This window comes from Lithobates pipiens, unplaced genomic scaffold (genome assembly GCF_037356315.1).
Source record: "Lithobates pipiens isolate NorthernLeopardFrog02 unplaced genomic scaffold, aLitPip1_a1.2 Scaffold_16, whole genome shotgun sequence".
In the NCBI taxonomy this organism is placed as follows: domain Eukaryota; kingdom Metazoa; phylum Chordata; class Amphibia; order Anura; family Ranidae; genus Lithobates; species Lithobates pipiens.
In genome coordinates this window covers 401,342,852-401,363,349 of record NW_027507748.1, presented here as the reverse complement: position 1 = coordinate 401,363,349, position 20,498 = coordinate 401,342,852, and positions in this window count along the sequence as shown.

Below are 20,498 nucleotides of genomic sequence, written 5' to 3'. Positions count from 1 at the left end.
GTTGAGTTAATGTCAAAGAGCATGATTTTGGACTCACCTGACCGTAACACTTTAACCCAGTTCTCTTCTGAATCATTCAGATGTTCATTAGCAAACTTCAGACGGCCCTGTAAATGTGCTTTTTTGAGCAGGGGGACCTTGCGGGCTCTACAGGATTTCAGTCCTTCATGGCGTAGTGTGTTACCAATTGTTTTCTTGGTGACTATGGTCCCAGCTATCTCGAGATCATTGACAAGATTCTCCCGTGTAGTTCTGGGCTGATTCCTCACCGTTCTCACTGAAACTCCACGAGGTGAGATTTTGCATGGAGCCCCAAACAGAGGGAGATTGACAGTTATTTTGTGTTTCTTCCATTTGTGAATAAACGCACCAACTATTACCCTCTCACCAAGCTGCTTGGCGATGGTCTTGTAGCCCATTCCACCCTTGTGTAGGTCTACAATCTTGCCCCTGACATCCTTGGACAGCTCTTTGGTCGTGGCCATGGTGGAGAGAGATTGGAATCTGATTGATTGTGTATGTGGGTAGGTGTCTTATACAGGTAACAAACTGAGATTAGGAGCACTCCCTTTGAGAATACTCTTAGTCTCAGCTTGTTACCTGTATAGAAGACACCTGGGAACCAGAAATCTTGCTGATCCATGGAGGATTAAATACTTATTTCACTCATTAAAATGCATATCAATTTATACCTTTTTTGAAATGTGTTTTTCTTGATAATTTTGTTATTGTGTCTCTTACTAATAAAATAAACCTACCATTAAAATTATAGACTGATCATTTCTTTGTCAGTGGGCAAACGTACAAAATCAGCAGGGGATCAAATACTTTTTTCCCTCACTGTAAAACACTAAGAGAGCACTATAGAGCGAATAAAACAAAAGAACAGGGGTGAAACAATACTGTAAGTCCTTCCTTTCAGGTTCTGTATGCTGACTGGGCTCCAAAGAAAAGAGGAATAACTCCAGCTAGCCATTACCTTTAAAAGCGCACTCAGACACCACCCACACAAACACCCTCTGTCCACCTGTCTAGCCATCTGTCCAATGAAAATCCATAAGAGGCCGTCCTTCCTAATCACCAGGAAATTTATTCTTCTCCTGCCCATCTTCCAGAAAGCATGCTGTAGTCTCCACTAGGGGCATTAGTCCATAAATCACTGCTTTTAAACTGGGTCATCTTTCAGTAACAGCTAGCCTCTTATGTTTCTGCAACTCAGGAAATCAGTCATTTTAATTTGCACCTACTCAGGAGGTCTTATCTGATGCTCCTCTACCCCCATACATCACATCAGGAGGCCTATGCAAGAACATCCTATTAGGATATGAATTCCCATTTATGACTCCTTGTTTCGAACACCCTGCTGGGTAAACTGTACTGGCATTCCAAGATGACAATTCCCAACATAGGCCAAATGGCTGTATCAACCAGGCAGTAAAACTCCAGAAAAATAAGATATTAAACTATGTTGCCTTCCAACAACCCTCAAATATAAAAAGAGATGTAATTAGTTCCTACATACAAGTCTTAAGCCTAGTACACACGGCCCTGAATGCTGGGCGGCATCGGCCGGTTCAATAGAAAGAATGTGAAGAAAGTGGTCGTTGAAACAATACTGGTAAGGCCGAGACCTGGCCTTTGATAGTACTCAAGGCCAGCTTCATCTCTAACCCCATCTGCAGAGAGTCAAGGATTCTACCTATGACATACTTCCTGGGGTGCCAACACTTGGATTCACATCAGGAGACATACGCCTTCCAGACTCTAGAATATATGACTCTGGAGGCCGGTTTCCTTGCATTAATCAAGGTAGATACCCGATAGCCCACGCTTCTTCAGAATGTTGATCTCATTAGCTAAACCATTTAATTTAGCGTTAGTAAGGTAGGATGGAATACCGGACCTTGCGAGAGAAGGTCTGGACGTGGTGGTAGGGTCCATGGTTCCCCTACCGCCATTCTTATGATCTTGGCATACCAGGATCTTCTGGGCCACAAGAATCACGACTTCCCTTCCTGTTTGACCCTGCAAAGAAATCGCGGAAGCAGCAGAATAGGAAGGAATGCATAAATCAGTAAGAACTGATTCCACGGGAACACCAAGGCATCTGCTCTGCATGCTATTGGATCCCTTGTTCTGACACAAAGTTGTCGATCTTTTTTTTGAACCTGGATGCAAACAGATCTACGTATGGGATCCCCCATCTCTGGCATATTGCCAGGAAGATATCGGGGTGAAGGGCTCATTCTCCCGGGAACAACTGCTGGCGACTCAAGTAGTCTGCCTGCCAATTTTCTATTCCTGGAATAAAGACTGCCAATAGACAAGGTACATTGTATTCTGCCCAAGTTAAGATATGATTTACCTCTCTCTGGGCCGCATGACTTCTCGTGCCGCCTTGGTGATTTATATAGGCCACTGCTGTGGCATTGTCGGATTGGATCCTGACAGGACAATTCTGTAACCTGAGCATCCAGGCCATCAGGGCCCAGCGTGCTGCCAGAATCTCTAGAATGTTGATGGGCAAGGTCATTTCTGATCTGGATCATTTCCCTTGGACAGTTGCCTCTTCCAGGACTGCTCCCCAACCTGAAAGGCTGGCATCTGTTGTTACAACTTTCCTTGTAACTGGTAGGAAGGATTTCCCCTTCTGCAGATTATTGGTTATTAACCACCAACTGAGGCTCGGGCGCACCCTTGGAGGCAGACGGATTGGGAAATCTAGAATTTTAACCTTTTTGTTCTAAGCCGATAGGATACTGTTTTTCAGCCATCTAAAATGAAACTGAGCATAAGGAATGGCCTCGAATGAAGCCACCATCTTTCCCAACAACCTCACGCAAAGTCGAATAGAAGGATTCTTCTTTGTCTTTACCACCTAAATCAGTTCCTTTATGGCACTGATCTTTGCCTGGGGCAAGAATACCTTTTTCTGGACTGTAGCTATAATCAGACCCAAGTATTCTAATCTCCTTGATAGTTTTAAGAAGAATTTCTCTAGGTTGAAAATCCAACCTAGGTATTCCAGGTAGTTGACTGTGGGGATCATACTTTGGTCTAAACGGGCTACCGACTGGTCTATCAAGAGTAAATTGTGTAGGTACATTATAATCGTTAAACCTTGCGCCCTTCATCTGGCTAGAGGAGAGGCCAGAACTTTTGTAAACACTCGAGGTGCACTAGCTAGACTAAAAGGCAGAGCTACAAACTGAAAATTAAAATTTTCTACCTTGAAGCGTAAATATTTATGGTGAGCGGGGAAAATCGGCACAGGGAGGTATGCATCCTTGATGTCGATTGACACCAGAAGTTCTCCTCCTTGTAGGATGGAGACTACTGATCAGATTGACTCCATGCTGAAATAACGGATATTCAGGAACCGGTTTAGATCTTTGAGATCCAGAATGGGTCTGACATCTCCATTCGGTTTTGGCACTGTGAAAAGGTTTGAATAAAACCCCATTCCCTGCTCTTACATGGGGACCACCAAGATCATTTTCTGAGACAAAAGATGGTCCAATGCTTGAAAGAGAGACTTCTTTTTCTCTGGATCCTTGGGAATGTTTGATCTGAGAAAACGAGGAGATGGGGACTCTCGGAACTCTAGCTTGTACCCTAGAGCTATTGAAGAAGTCATCCATTTGTCTCGAAACTTCGTGATTGCCTATAGGCTGATGCCCCTGGCACTGGAGAAGGAGCTTGTTTAAATTAAACATGTTTCCTAAACAGAAATTCTTTGGATGTGTTTATCCAAATCATCCCCCAAACAGCCGTTCATTTTGAAAAGGAAAACTAGCCAGGAGTTTTTTTGCATGGCGCCTTGGCTGACCAATTTTTCAACCATAAGATTCTACGCATATGCACCAGCACAAGCGTAAGGCGCAAGGCCTGAAGAATAGAATCTCTCATGGCGTCTATTGCAAAACATAACGATGCTGGTAGTTTGGCTAAATCCTGGGCCTGCTGATCAGGAATAACCTTGAGCACCTGTTTAAATTGGTCTCTCAAGGATTGACATACACCAATTGCTGCCAGCACAGGCTGAGTCACTGAACCTGACAGAGAAAAAGTGTTTTTTAATAGGAATTCTAACTTTTTGTCTGTTGAATCCCTAAGCATTTGAGCATCGTTTACCGGACAAGTCAAACTTTTATTCACAGAAGATATAGCAGCGTCAATTGCTGGTATCTCCCACTTTTTAGTGAATTTCTCCTCCATAGGATAAAGTGTTGAAAACGTTTTAGGAGGAAAAAAAATGCTTATGTGGGTGATCCCACTCAGAATACATAAGCTTTTCCAGCAATGAATGGACAGGAAAGGCATGCACAGCTTGAGGAAGCTTTAGCAAACCCAAACAAGAAGTGGGCTTATCAACCAACTCTGTTAACCACAAGTCCCGGACCATTTGGCTGGCCAAAGACCAGACCACTTTTTGCGATTCGCCAGTGCGTCGCTTTAACTGCCAATTGCGCGGTCGTGCGACGTGGCTCCCAAACAAAATTGACGTCCTTTTTGTCTCACAAATAGAACTTTCTTTTGGTGGCATTTTTTATTTATACGTTTTTTATTTTTTACGCTATAAACAAAAAAAGAGCGACAATTTTGCAAAACACATTATTTTAAACTTTTTGCTATAATAAATATCTCCAAAAAATATATATAAAAAAAATTTTTTTCCTCAGTTTAGGCCGATACGTATACTTCTACATATTTTTGCTTCGCCCATGTGGCTGTTCGGCAGATCTGTTCTATTGAGGCCCCAGCTCTTTCTGCCTAAGAGGCCGCCAAAGATCTTGTTGAATGAGCTTTAAGGTTAACTAGTACTGGGAAACCTGTCTGTTCATAAGCCATTCCTATGGTTTGTCTGATCCACCTAGCCACTGTAGATCTAGATGCCTGCCCTCCCTTTCTAGGGCCGCTAAATAGAACCAAAAGGTGAATCGACTTATTGAAACTCTAAGTACGTCAGCAAACACCTCCAGGCAATAACTTACATTTTTTCTCTTGCTCATTTTTCAGGTTTTCACAAAAGGAGGACAAAATGATCTCTTGAGAGCTATGAAACTGGGATGCGACCTTGGAAAGATATAGCGGGTCTTGTCTCAGCACCTGTCTATCTTCCAGTACCAATAGAAAGCTCTCCTTATTTGACAGGGTCTGCAGGTCCTTTCTGGCTTTAGTGATGGCCAGTAAAAAGGCTAACTTAACCACTTTCAGACCGGACCATTTTGCTGGTAAATGACCAGAGGTCTTTTTACACTTTGGCACTGCGCTGCTTTAACTGGTAATTGCGCGGTCATGCAATGTTGTACCCAAACAAAATTTGCGTCCTTTTCTTCCCACAAATAGAGCTTTCTTTTGATGGTATTTGATTGCCTCTGCGATTTTTATTTTTTGCGATATAAACGTAAAAAGACCGCAAATTTTGAAAAAAAATGATATTTTCTACTTTTTGTTATTAGAAAAATCCAATAAACTCAATTTTAGTCATACATTTAGGCCAAAATGTATTCAGCCACATGTCTTTGGTAAAAAAAAAGTCAATAATTGTATATTTATTGGTTTGCGCAAAAGTTGTCACATCTACAAACTAAGGTACGTTTTCTGGAATTTACGCAGCTTTTAGTTTACGACTGCCTATCTCATTTCTTGAGGTGCTAAAATGGCAGGACAGTACAAAACCCCCCCAAATGACCCCATTTTGGAAAGTAGACCCCCTAAGGAAATTGATAAGAGGCATGTTGAGCCCATTGAATATTTTATTTTTTTGCCTCAAGCGATTGAATAATGACAAAAAAAAAATTTTTTTTTTTTTTTTACACAAAGTTGTCACTAAATGATATATTGCTCACACATGCTATGGGCGTATGTGAAATGACACCCCAAAATAAATTCTGCTGCTTCTCCTGAGTACGGGGATACCACATATGTGGGACTTTTTGGGAGCCTAGCCGCGTACGGGGCCCCGAAAACCAAGCACCGCCTTCAGGCTTTCTAAGGGCGTAAATTTTTGAGTTCACTTCTCACTACCTATTACAGTTTTGAAGGCCATAAAATGCCAAGATGGCACAAAACCCCCACAAATGACCCCATTTTAGAAAGTAGACACCCCAAGCTATTTGCTGAGAGGCATGTTGAGTTCATGGAATATTTTATATTTTGCCACAAGTTGCGGGAAAATTACAAACTTTTTTTTTTTTTTTTTTTTTTTCACAAAGTTGTCACTAAATGATATATTGCTCACACATGCCATGGGCATATGTGAAATGACACCCCAAAATAAATTCTGCTGCTTCTCCTGAGTACGGGGATACCACATATGTGGGACTTTTTGGGAGCCTAGCCGCGTACGGGGCCCCGAAAACCAAGCACCGCCTTCAGGCTTTCTAAGGGCGTAAATATTTGACTTCACTCCTCACTACCTATTACAATTTTGAAGGCCATAAAATGCCAAGATGGCACAAAACCCCCACAAATGACCCCATTTTAGAAAGTAGACACCCCAAGCTATTTGCTGAGAGGCATGTTGAGTCCATGGAATATTTTATATTTTGCCACAAGTTGCGGGAAAATTACAAACTTTTTTTTTTTTTTTTTTTTTTTCACAAAGTTGTCACTAAATGATATATTGCTCACGCATGCCATGGGCATATGTGAAATGACACCCCAAAATAAATTCTGCTGCTTCTCCTGAGTACGGGGATACCACATATGTGGGACTTTTTGGGAGCCTAGCCGCGTACGGGGCCCCGAAAACCAAGCACCGCCTTCAGGCTTTCTAAGGGCGTTACAGTTTTGAAGGCCATAAAATGCCAAGATGGCACAAACCCCCCCCAAATGACCCCATTTTGGAAAGTAGACACCCCTAAATTTAGGGGTACACTAGTGAGACTAGGTAATAAATGGCAGGTGCCCTGAAACTATAAAAAAATAACTAACCAACCAGCGTCACCTGTAACAGTTATATGGTGATCACTGGTGAAAGGGTTAACTAGGGGGCAATCAGGGGGCTTTATGCGGTAGTATATGGGGGTCCCTGGCGCTATAAAAAGCTGCGGCGAACCTAAATACCTACCTGCCTAACTAGCGTCACCTGTGACACTAATACAGCGATCAGAAAAACGATCGCTTATTAGGCTGGGTTCACACTGGAGCGATGCGGGAACGCCACGAATGCGCGGCGGGTTCCCGCATCGCATGCCTCCCGGCGGCAGTTCACACTGCCCTATGCGAACTGCTGGGAGTGTCAGTGAAATGTTACTGACACCCCCAGATCAGTTCGCATATCGCAGTGCGATCTGCAAACTCGGATCGCATGGTGTGAACACCCATGCGATCCGATTCTGCTGCGGGCCAAAAAAAGGGTCCCGTGCGAATTTGCGGCGGGTGCGGCGGGTGCGGCGGGTGCGGCGAATGGCTGAACTCGAATCGCACAGAGATCGGATGTGATTTGCACTGCAGTGCGGTGCGAATCACATCCGTTCTCAAACCGCTGCAATCTGAACCCAGCCTTAGTGACACTGGCGACGGGGGGTGATCACGGGGTTAAACCTTTATTGGGGGGGTTAGGGGGGTACCTTAGAACTAAAGGGGGCTAACCCTAACTGCCCTAACAGTTATTAGTCACAAATGACACCCGCCGGGTGATCAGGGGGTTAAACCTTTATTAGGTAATAAATGGCGGGTGCCCTGAAACTATAAAAAAATAACTAACCAACCAGCGTCACCTGTAACAGTTATATGGTGATCACTGGTGAAAGGGTTAACTAGGGGGCAATCAGGGGGCTTTATGCGGTAGTATATGGGGGTCCCTGGCGCTATAAAAAGCTGCGGCGAACCTAAATACCTACCTGCCTAACTAGCGTCACCTGTGACACTAATACGGCGATCAGAAAAATGATCGCTTATTAGGCTGGGTTCACACTGGAGCGATGCGGAAACGCCGCAAATCCGCGGCGGGTTCCCGCATCGCATGCCTCCCGGCGGCAGTTCACACTGCCCTATGCGAACTGCTGGGAGTGTCAGTGAAATGTTACTGACACCCCCAGATCAGTTCGCATATCGCAGTGCGATCTGCAAACTCGGATCGCATGGTGTGAACACCCATGCGATCCGATTCTGCTGCGGGCCAAAAAAAGGGTCCCGTGCGAATTTGCGGCGGGTGCGGCGGGTGTGGCGGGTGCGGCGGGTGCGGCGAATGGCTGAACTCGAATCGCACAGAGATCGGATGTGATTTGCACTGCAGTGCGGTGCGAATCACATTCGTTCTCATAAACCGCTGCAATGTGAACCCAGCCTTAGTGACACTGGCGACGGGGGGTGATCACGGGGTTAAACCTTTATTGGGGGGGTTAGGGGGGTACATTAGAACTAAAGGGGGCTAACTCTAACTGCCCTAACAGTTATTACAGTCACAAATGACACCAATGCAAAAAAAAAAAAAAAAAAAAATGACATTGGTGTCACTGTGACTGGGGGGCAGGGGTAATTGGGGGGGTGATCGGGGGGTAAAGGGGGGGTGTGAGTGTGCCTGGCATGTTCTACTGTGTGTGTAGAGTGTTGGTGCAACTCACCGATCCGCTCTCCTCCGTGTCGGAACGGAAAATACCGACACGGAGGAGAGAATACATCACTTCCTCTCCTGTGTTTACATTACAGGAGAGGAAGTGATGTCACGGGGGATTTCCATTCGTCGAGAGCGATCGCGAGGGGGTGGCCATGAATGAATGGCCGCCCCCTCATCCCGGATCGCTCTCGAAGAAATGCCGACCGCCGCAGGCACCGGGGGGGGGCCCGATCGGGCCCCCCACCCGCGGGCAGGCAGGGACTTATATATACGCCCATATGCCTGCCCGTGCCATTCTGCCGACGTATATCGTCGTGCGGCGGTCGGCAAGTGGTTAAGTGTCAAAAATTGTATTGAGATCTCCTGAGCTGGTTTGAAAGGCGCTTTCATCAACGCCTCCAGGACCTACAGTAGATTCCATGGTAGGAATCTATTAATTTTTACGTGGGGTTAACCTCTCCCTTGCTAGTAGAAATCTCTTTTAATCAGGGGCTCTAGCACAAGCCTCTGGTCCAGAAATACAGACATGGCTGCTATCTGTACCTTCAGGGTGTTCAGGGCAATCCCCTGATCCACCCCAGCTTGTAAGAATTCAAGTACCACTGGTACTGAAGGATTAGAAACCTCTCTATCCTGGCACCAGTGTGAGAAGAAATTCCAGATTCTTGAGTAGATCTTCCTAGTGACTGGTTTCCGGCTACCTAGGAGGGTCTCAATTACTCTATCGGAGCATTTCTTATCTCTGAGAATCTTCCTCTCAAGTGCCATGCCATCAACTTGAAAAACCCCAGGTCGAGGTGAAGGACTGGCCCTTGTAAAAGGAAATCCTGCCTGGGCGGGTGACGGAATGGAGTAGAAATCGACCATTTTCTCAGAGTAGCAAACCATGTCCTCTTTGGCCACCATGGGGGTTATCAGGATCAGCTTGCACTCTGAGTGGGTCAGCCTCTGTAGAACCCGAGGGATTAAGGCTAGTGGGGGGAAAGCATTTGGTAGGTGGGAATCTCAGTCCTGAGATAGAGCATCCACTCCCTGAGATCCACCCTCGCTGGTGAGAGAGAAAAATCACTCCACCTTCCTGTTCTCTCTGTGGGCGAAAAGGTCTATCTCCGGAAATCCAAACCTGTGACCTATTTGGAAGAATATGATATGTCCTGGTTTCATTCCCATTCTTCCTGGCGGATGGGCCGTCGGCTTAGAAAATCTGCTACCACATTGGCGGTCCCCTTTATGTGGGCCGCCGATATGGACTACTTCAGTAGTTTCCTGGACCTCGTGCCACCCTGAATGTTCAGATAGGAGACAGCTGTCACGTCCGACAGGACTTGGAGGTCTAGTACCTGAATCCTGCCTCCGAAAGCCTTCAATGCCTGACCCACTGCAAGGAGCTCCCTGTGGTTGGAGGAGGCTCTTGCTTGGGTTGGGATCCAGGATCCCTGTGCTTGGCTCCTCCAAGTGAGCGCCTCAAGCGCTTGCATCGGTGGTAATCCTTATAGGGTTCCACTGGGTCCAGGGACGACCCAGCGTGAGCCTGTCCTGACCCAGCCACCAATTTAGGGAGGCCCTTACCCTTGCTGGAATGTAAACCAGTCTGTCCAGCAACTCCCTCTTTCTGCCCCAGGATAGTAAGAAAAACGGCAACTCCCTGGAATGGAGCCGAGCCCAGGGAACCTCTGGAATACAGGAGGTAAGAGCCTAGAACCCTCCTAACCTGTCTGCGAGAGCAGCCCCCAGGTTCTGTTGGAGAGGAGACTGCTGTTACCACTTTTAACCTTTTTTCCTCTGAGAGAAGAAGTTTCTGTGCCTCTGCATCCACCAACTATCCTAGGAAGGTTTTTATTTGGGATGTACGAGAGATGACTTCTCTCGGTTCACTATCCAGCCCAAGGTCCCCAAAGTGAGGCTTACTCTGTCTACGTCTGCTCTCACTTGTTCTAGAGACTGCCCATAGATCAGGAGGTCATCTAGATAGGGTATAAGGGATACCCCCTGTAGATGCAGGTAAGCTACAACCTCTGCCAGGACCTTTGTAAAAACTCTTGGGCTTGCAGTTAATCCAAAGGGAAGAGCTGGAATTGCCAGTGTTGTATCCCTTTGCTCGTAAGGACTGCGAACCTAAACAGGGATCAGTGTTCCTGGGCAATTGGAACATCGAGATAAGCGTCCCTCAGATCTATTGTGGCTATGAAAGCATCCTTCAATAGATGCTTGCGCACAGTGTATATGCTCTCCAACCGAAAGCTCTTTTGTCGCAAAAACCTGTACAGCTTTCTGAGGTTTAATATCAGACGAAATTTCCCTAATGGTTTTTGGACTACAAAAACATGGGAGTAAAATCCCTGGTAGAGCTCTTCCGGTGGGATGGGGAAGATCACCTCCTCGTCCACCAATCCCTGCAAGTTGTCCATCAACCCTGCTGCCATCAAAAGATCCTTGGGGAGATGGGTCAGGATAAAGTTTTGATGGGAGGGGAGAGAAGTTCCAGCCGATATCCCTCTGTCAGAATCTGTAAGAAATAGGGACTTTCTGAGATCTTCCTCCACTGAGGGACAAATTGAGAAAGTCTCCACCCTACCCTGGCGTCACTTCACTTTTGCTTCTCTCTCTCCTGGCTCTTACCGGGAACTTTTTTCCCTTCTCTGCAGATCGTGACAAGACCTGATCCGAGCGTGTGATTATATGTCAGTATTACATTGTATATCCCTGTATGTTGCAGTCGTTCTGGTGCTTATCTAATCTAATCTCTGTTTATCTAATAGTTTCTTGAAAATATCAATGCCCCCCCCCCCTACTGAGACCACCGCCTGTGGAAGGGAATTCCACATCCTTGCCAATCTTACAGTAAAGAACCCTCTACATAGTTTAAGGTTAAACTTCTTTTCTTCTAATTTTAATGAGTGGCCACAAGTCTTGTTAAACTCCCTTCTGCAAAAAAGTTTTATCTCTATTGTGGGGTCACCAGTATGGTATTTGTATATTGAAATCATATCCCCTCTCAAGCGTCTCTTCTCCAGAGAGAATAAGTTCAATGCTTGCAACCTTTCCTCATAACGAATATCCTCCAGCCCCTTAACTTTGTTGCCATTCTTTGTACTACCAGAACCAGACAGCATACTCTAGGTGCGGCCGGACCAGTCTTGTAGAGCGCGAGAATTATTGTTTTATCTCTGGAATTAATCCCCTTTTTCATGCATGCCAATATTCTGTTTGCTTTGTTAGCAGCAGCTTGGCATTGCATACCATTGCTGAGCCTATCATCTACTAGTCTACTTTTCCATCCTAGATTTCCCCAGAGGTTCTCCCCCCATTATATAGATTGCATTCATATTTTTGCCACCCAAATGCATTTTTATACATTGAACCTCATTTGCCATTAATTTGTTCAGATCTTTTTGCAAGGTTTCCACATCCTGCCAGAGAAGTTATTGTCCTGCTTAGCTTAGTATGGTCCACAAATACACAGATGGAACTGTTTATCCCATCTTCGAGGTCATTTATGAACAAATTAAACAGGATTGGTCTCAGCACAAAACCCTGGGGGACCCCACTACCCATCCCTGACCATTCCGAATACTCCCCATTTATCACCACTCTCTGAACACGCCCTTGTAGCCAGTTTTCAATCCATGTAGTCACCCTATGGTCCATACCAACGGACCTTATTTTGTACAGTAAACATTTATGGGGAACTGTATCAAATGCTTTTGCAAATTCCAGATACACCACGTCTACGGGCCTTCCTTTATCTAGATGGCAACTCACCTCCTCATAGACGGTTAATAGATTGGTTTGGCAAGAATGATTCTTCATGAATCCATGCTAGTTACTGCTAATGATACCGTTCTCATTACTAAAATCTTGTATATAGTCCCTTATCATCCCCTCCAAGAGTTTACATACCATTGATGTTAGGCTAACTGGTCTGTAATTTCCAGGGATATATTTTGGGCACTTTTTAAATATGGGCGCTACATTGGCTTTTCTCAAATCAGCTGGTACCATTCCAGTCAGTAGACGGTCAGTAAAATTTAGGAACAATGGTCTGGCAATTATTATACAGGATTTATATAGCACCGACAGTTTACACAGCACTTTACAACATTAGGGCAGACAGTACAATTACAATACAATTCAATACAGGGGGAATCAGAGAGCCCTGCTTGTTAGAGCTTATAATCTAGGACAAAGGGTCAAGTTATACAAAAGGGTAAAAGCTGTGAGAGATGAGCTAATGGAGAAAATAGTGCAGTTGTTATATGGAGGCAGGATAGGCTTCTCTGAAGAGGAAAGTTTTCAGGGATCGCCTGCAAGTGTATATATTTGGAGACAGTCTGATAGATTGGGGTCGTGAATTCCAGATGATGGATGAGGCTCGGGAGAAGTCTTGGAGGTGGATATGGGAGGAGGTGATGAGGGAGCTAGAGAGCAGGAGGTCTTGGGAGGAACGAAGAGGGCGATTAGGTTGGTATTTTGAGACTAGGCTAGTGATGTAGCTGGGGGCAGAGTTGTGGATGGCTTTGTAACTTATTGTTAGTATTTTGAATTTAATTCATGGGGCAAGTGGCAGCCAATGGAGGGATTGGCAGAGAGGGGTAGCAGACACTGTGCGTTTTGTAAGGTGGTTGAGTCTGGCAGCAGCATTCATGATGGACTGAAGGGGGGATAGTCTATATAAAAGGTAAGCCAATGAGGAGGGAGTTGCAGTAGTCAAGGTGAAAGATAACCAGGGAGTCAATCAGGAGCTTTGTGGTTTCATTGCTTAGAAAGGGACGTGGTTTAGAGATGTTGCAGAGGTTGAGGCAGCAAGCTTTGGAAAGTGGTTGGATGTGGGGCCGAAAGGAGTTTAGAGTCCAGGATAACACTTAGCACACTGACATGTGGGGATGGGTGGGTGGTTGTGCCATTGCTCTTGCCAGATAATTCAAGAGGCACGTGGGGGAGGAAATATTATAAGCTCGGTTTTGGACAAGTTGAGTTTGAGGAAGTGGTGTGACTTCCATACAGATATGTCTGTTAGTAAGTTAGTGATGCATGAGGAGACCGATGGAGTGAGTTGAGGGGTGGAAACATAGATTTGTGTCTCGTCAGCGTAAAAATGATATTGAAAGCCGTGAGAGGCTATCAGCTAACCCATGGAAGAGGTGTAGATTGAAAATAAAAGGAGACCAAGAACAGAACCTTGGGGGACCCCGACGGAGAAGGGAAGAGGCATGGAGGACGTAGAATTTTAAGTGACATTGAAGGTGCATTGGGATATATAAAGTTTTTTTGAGGAGGAGTGGGTGATCAACTGTGTCAAAGGCAGCTGAAAGGTCCAGAAGTATAATAATAATAATAGAGTCCGTTGGTTTTTGCAGCTAGTAGGTCATTTGTGAGTTTTAAAAGAGCAGTTTCTGTGGAGTGTTGAGGGCGAAATCCAGACTGAAGGGGATCAAGGTTATTCTTAATGAGCTAGAGAGCAGGAGGTCTTCGGAGGAACGAAGAGGGCGATTAGGTTGGTATTTTGAGACTAGGCTAGTGATGTAGCCGGGGGCAGAGTTGTGGATGGCTTTGTAACTTATTCAATCAATTTAATCAGTTGGCTATAAACCAGGCGTTCAAGGAGTTTAGAGGAAAAGGGGAGCAAGGAGATAGGGCATAGATTGTTAAGACTGGTAGGGTCCAAGGATGGCTTTTTAAGTATGGGGGTGACCAGTGCATGTTTTAGAGCACTACGGAAAATGGAAGAGGTGAGGGAGAGATTGAAGATGTGGGTTAGAGAGTGTAAGATAGAGTCAGAGGGTGACCGTAGTATTTGAGAGGAAATAGGGTCCAGGGGGCAGATGGTTAGGTGGGCATTAGAAAGGAGTTTAGCAACTTCATCTGTAGTAGCAGATTTGAATAAGGGGGGTGTCAATTGTACCTGTTGACATGGGGTCTTAACTGGGGAGATACCTGTAAAGTGGAGATTTCATAATGGATTGTATCAATCTTGTTTTTGAAGTGATTAGCAATCTCCTGTGAGTCAGTGGGTGGAGGACGATGTAGAGAGTTGAAGGTAGAGAAAAGTTTACCGGGACTGGATGGGAAGGTGTTAACAAGAGTTGTAAAATAGGTCTGCTTGGCAGTGTGGAGGAAAGAATAGTATTTTTGGAGTGCAGATTTGTATTGGTTGAAGTCTTTGAGAGACTTCTTGTGCCAAAGACGCTCAAGAGTGCGACTACGTTTTTTGAGAATTTTGACTGAGTTCCCCAAGTACCCTCAGGTGCAAGCAATCTGGTATCGGTGATTTATTAACGTTAAGTTTCCCCAAGTCTAATTTTAATTCTGTCCTCTGTTAACCATGGAGGTGCTTCCTGTGATGTGTCATGAGGATAAACACTGCAGTTTTGGTTACTGAAGCCCCCCGATTCAGTGAAGAATAATATCAATACCTTAGCAATCTCCTCAACCTTTGTGACCAGATGTCATTCCTCATTCTTTATGGGGCCGATATGGTTTGTCCTCCCTTTAGTGCTTACATACTTAAAGAATTTCTTGGGATTTTTTTTCTGTTCTCTGCTATGCATCTTTCATGTTCTATCTTAGCCGTACTTATTGCATTCTTTATAAAGTTTGAATGCCGATAATGATCCCCCAACCTTGCATTTTTTTGAAAGCCCGCTCCTTTGCTTTTATATGCATTTTTACATTGGAGTTAAGCCATCCAGGACTTTTGTTCTCTTTTAAATTTATTAGCCAATGGGATACATTGGGTAATGCCCTTATTTAATATGCTTTTAAAGCAAACCCAGCTCTCCTCCCTGTTCTTTGTTTCTAAGATTTTATCCCAATTTATGCTTTCTAGCAAGGTTCGTAGTTTAGGGAAGTTGGCTCTTTTGAAATTCAGTGTCTGTATTACCCTTATGTTTCCTATTTTTGTGATTTATACTAAAGCCAATTGACCTGTGAACGCTGTTACCTACATTGGCCTGTATTTCCACATACGTGATCAGGTCTGTATTGTTGGTAATCAGTAGATCCATTAACACTTTATCCCTAGTTGGTGTGTCTACTATCTGACCCATAAAATTGTCCTGCAAGACATTTAGGGACTGGCGAGCCTTAGATGAATGCGCGGTTCCCTCCGCCCAGTCTGTCTGGATAGTTAAAATCCCCCATTATGATAACACTTCCCCCATCCTTGCTGCTAAGCCAAATTGTGATAGAAGATCTGTCTCCCTTTCCTCCCTTAGGTTAGGGGGCCTATAGCATAGTCCCAGTATTATTTTCCCCTTAGCTTCATCCCTTTGGAGCTCTACCCATAGGATTCCACCTCCTCCCTAGCTCCCTTAGTGATGTCACTTGTACATTATTCTTGATATATAGGCATACCCCTCCCCCTTTTTCACCCTCTCTATCTTTGCGATAAAGGGTATACCCTTGAATGTTTGCCAGACAATCATGAGAACTGTTGAACCAGGTCTCTGAAATTCCCACAAAATACAACAGTATCTCTAGTTCACCCATTTTGTCCGCCAGGCTCCTGGAATTGGTCAACATGCCATGTAGTTTAGACTGGTCGCATATTATCCTCTTATTGGGTTTTCCGAGATTGCAATTAGGACTTGCTACTATGCTTACCTTGGGTTTAAGTGCTTTGGTCAACCTACCGCTAATGCCCCCAATAATACCCTCTGGAATATGTTCCGTGCTACCTCTGGACCCCCCCCCATCCCCTAGTTTAAAAACCCCTCTAACTTCTTGGCCATCTTCATTTCCAGCTGATCTGCACCCTCCTCATTTAGGTGCAGTCCATCCCTTCTATAGTACTGGTTATCGAATGAGAAGTCGGCCCTTCCTCCTCCCCAAAGGGAAACCTCCACTTCCAAGTTTTGAGCTTAAGGACCTTTCTCTCTGGGTCCTTCCACTCTCTTAAAATTACCTCTTTGAGATTTCGATAATACCGGACCGAGGTTTACCCATGAATCAGACATTCAAAAAGATTAAAAAACATGTATACTAATACATAATAATATAGTGAGCCCTTGTGTATCGATGCGTTTCACCATTCTTCAGGATAACAATCAAGGTTCTACAGATAGCAAATAGAAAGACCGGATCTCACTGTCTTGCAGAGGGATAAGTCTCAAATAAGCATATCCAGGCAACAGCTCAAAATACCATCCTAATAGAGACTTAGTATATAATGGTCTGTGTACATGCACAAGAAAGCCAGCCAAATCTGCTAACAAGTAGAAGGCAGGGGCGAAATGGTGTGAACAGTATGGAACAAAAAACAGTAGAAAGGCAGGGTTCTTGGGCTTCAGAGCCCACCAAACAATGTGGTCAGTACCGGAGACAGGGTAATCCCAGTGCAATACTAGGAAATTGTCCACACTCTATAAAATTGACTTTCAAAAGTAAAACAGTAGTGTGGCCCCTGGGAGACAGCCTTGTGCTGGTGGGAGCTTTTCATTGCAATACCCACACCTTTTAGTTCTGGGGGGGGGGGGGAGAGTTTTTGCCTTTAGCCTTGTGGGCCCCTTGAGCAGATTCACTGGGTTCCAAGGAGACAAGAGGAGACAGCACCCATACTTTAACAGTCTGTACTCTCTCCTGCCCCCCCCCCCCAAGGGGTGTGGGTAAGACCCCTCTTAACCCACCAGCTGCCAGACAGGAGAGGACTCACCACCTGTGGTCTCTTCCTGGATTGTAGAAACCACTGTGTCCTCTTTCCATTCCTGGTTCTCGCTGGCTCCATTCCAAGGAGCTTTGCTGTGAGGATCTACAAGGTGAGAGGGGCCTGTGGGACCTCCATCGGAACCTTATGGCCAGGATGCCACCGATCGGTGCCATATTGCTTGGGTCCCGAGCGTTTTGGCCTCTAGTGTCTCCGGATCTGCCATTTTGGCATAGACCGGAAACGGAAATGATGCCACCCGGAAGCGGTGCCATCTTGCTCCACCTGGTCAGAACACTCACTCCTATCCCAGGAATGTTTCCAGCGTCCCCTATGGAGCTGTAATTGTGGAAAACAGATGCCCTCCGCCCCTTCAGCGGCATAGACTCCAGCTGACCCTTCGGCTCCTTCAGCCCCCATACAGCACGTCAGGGTGGAAGGCAAGTGAGGAGGTATGTGCCCACCAGAGCTCTGGGATACCCCTCTGTGCCCGGGAGGCTCCTTGCCTGGGAGTGCCCCCAGTCATTGGGGCCCCTGAGTAGGGACTGAGTCCTGGCTGGACCCGCAGCTCTCCCTGGCCTTGGCGTCCAGCTCCAAGGGGGGGGGGGGGGGGTGGAATCATCCGCTACTGATTCAGGTCTCACAAAAATAAACGTTTTGCTACCAGGAAACAATCAAGAACTGAGGTGTAAGGGGAAGGGGGCCTTTTAACCTTGTGTTGATTGTGTTTCCTGTTAGGTGGACCAGTCATCTCAGGTATGCCGTCCAGGAAGAGGACTAGAGAAAACTAAAATAATGTTATTGCATAAGTGTGCACACCCTCTTATAACTGGGATTGTAGCTGTGTTCAGAATTAAGCAATCACATTCAAACTCATGTTAAATAGGAGTCAGTACACAAAGTTAAAGTGCCTCTGATTAACCTCACATAAAAGTTCAGCTGTTCTAGTAAGTCTTTCACATCCAACAGCAAAAGCCAGGGTCCGCAGAGTTTCCAAAGCATCAGAGGGATCTCATTGTTAAAATATATCAGTCAGGAGAAGGGTACAAAAGAATTTCCAAGATATTCGATATACCATGGAACACAATGAAGACAGTCATCAAGTGGAGAAAACATGGCACAACAGTGACATTACCAAGAACTGGATGTCCCTCCAAAATTGATGAGAAGATAACTGGTCAGGGAGGCTGCGAAGAGGTCTACAGCAACATTAAAGGAGCTGCAGAAATATCTGGAACGTACTGGCTGTGTGGTACATGTGACAACAATCTCCCCTATTCTTCATATGTCTGGGCTATGGGGTAGCAAGACAGAAGCCTTTTAATAAAGGCCAGCTAAATTTAGCAAAAACACATCTGAAGTCTTCCAAAAGCATGTGGGAAAATGCGTTATGGTCGATGAGACCAAGGTTGAACTTTTTGGCCATAAATACCAAAAGATACGTTTGGCGCAAAAACAAAACTGCACATCACCAAAACACCACCATACCCGCAGAAGCATGGTGGTGACAGAATCATGCTTTAGGGCTGTTTTTCTTCAGCTGGAACAGGGGCCTAAAGCCCCATACACACGATCAGAAATTCTGCCAGCTAAAGTTAGATGTGAGCTTTTGTTCAGAAATTCCAACCGTGTGTATGCTCCATCAGACTTTTGCTGGCAGAATTCCAGCCAGCAAAAGATTGAGAGCAGGTTCCCTATTTTTCCGTCAGAAAAAGTTCCGATAGTTTGGAAACAATTTGACGCATCTTCTCGGCTCTTCATAGTGTTGTACGTCACCGCTTTCTTGACAGTTGAAAGTTTAGAAAACTTGTGTGTGACCGTGTGTATGCAAGCCAAGCTTGAATGTAAAATCCACTCGTGTGTACGGGGGGGGGGGGGGGGAGAATTAGTCAAGGTAGAGGGAATTATGAACAGTTACAAATACCAGTCAATGACAAAACCTTCAGGCTCCTGCTAGAAATCTGAACATGAAGAGGAACATCTTTCAGCATGACAATGACCTAATGCAGGGATATGAAATTAACAGACCTCCAGCTGTTGCAGAACTACAAGTCCCATGAGGCATAGCAAGACTCCGACAGCCACAAGCATGACACCCCGAGGCAGAGGCATGATGGGACTTGTAGTTTTGCAACAGCTGGAGGTCCGCTAATTGCAGATCCCTGACCTAATGCATACATCCAAATCAACAAAGGAATGGCTTCACCAGAAGATTAAAGTTTTGGAATGGTCCAGCCAGAGCCCAGACCTGAATCCATTTGAAAAATCTGTGGGGTGATTTGAAGAGGGCTGCGCACTGGAGATTCCCTCACAATCTGACAGATTTAGAGTGTTTTTGCAAAGAAGAAGATGTGTCATGCTGATAGACTCACTCAAAAAGACTGAGTGCTGTAATAAAGTCAAAAGGTGCTTCAATAAAAGTATTAGTTTAAGGGTGAACTTATGAAACCATATTTTTTTTACTTCCCTTCACTTTTGTTGTCCAACTGTTGTACAGTTTATAGGTCACATTAAGCAGAGCAGCCTGGATCCTCCTCTTCTTGGGGTCCCTCTTTGCTGCTCCTGGCCCCTCCCTCCTATTTAGTGCCCCCTTAGCCACCAGCCCTCTATAGGGGGCACCCAAGCTGAGTCAGAGCTCCGTGTAGCCAGACAGGGAGCCCCGACCTGGCCCGCCCCTCTCTGCCCTGATTGGCTGACTACGATTGACAGCCACATGAGCCAATGGTGCTGCTGCTGTGTCTCAGCCAATTAAGTGGAGTCTCCTGGATGGCTTAGACACTTGTGGACATTGTTGGAGAGAGAGGCCTCAGGTAAGTAATTGGGGATGCTACTAAACACAGTTTTTTTTTTTTTTATCTTCATGTATAGAATGCATAAAGACAAAAAAAAAAAAATCTGCCTTTAAAACGGTGTAAAAAAGTTCTGAAATGATTTTAAGTTTGTCTCTTTTTTTTTTACACCACAGAAACCTGACGTTTTAACAGGGGTGTGTAGCCCGTTTATATCGCACTCTGTTTGAGATTGTAGTGGCAAGAGGGAGAGTACAATCCAATCTAGCCTCTGTAGTGTCTTTACTTCTCAAAGGAAGATTATCTCATGATTGCAGCAAAGAGGTTTTCCCGCATAGTTTCTACTTGGGTAGTTTGGGAATTGCTGGCTCTCTTTTGATTGTAACACTTGAGATAGTGTATTTACTGGCTGCGTCTGAGGGTGACCACAAATTACCAGCAGTTTATTTGTTTGAAGAACACCACACACACACACACACACACACACACACACACGAGGAAA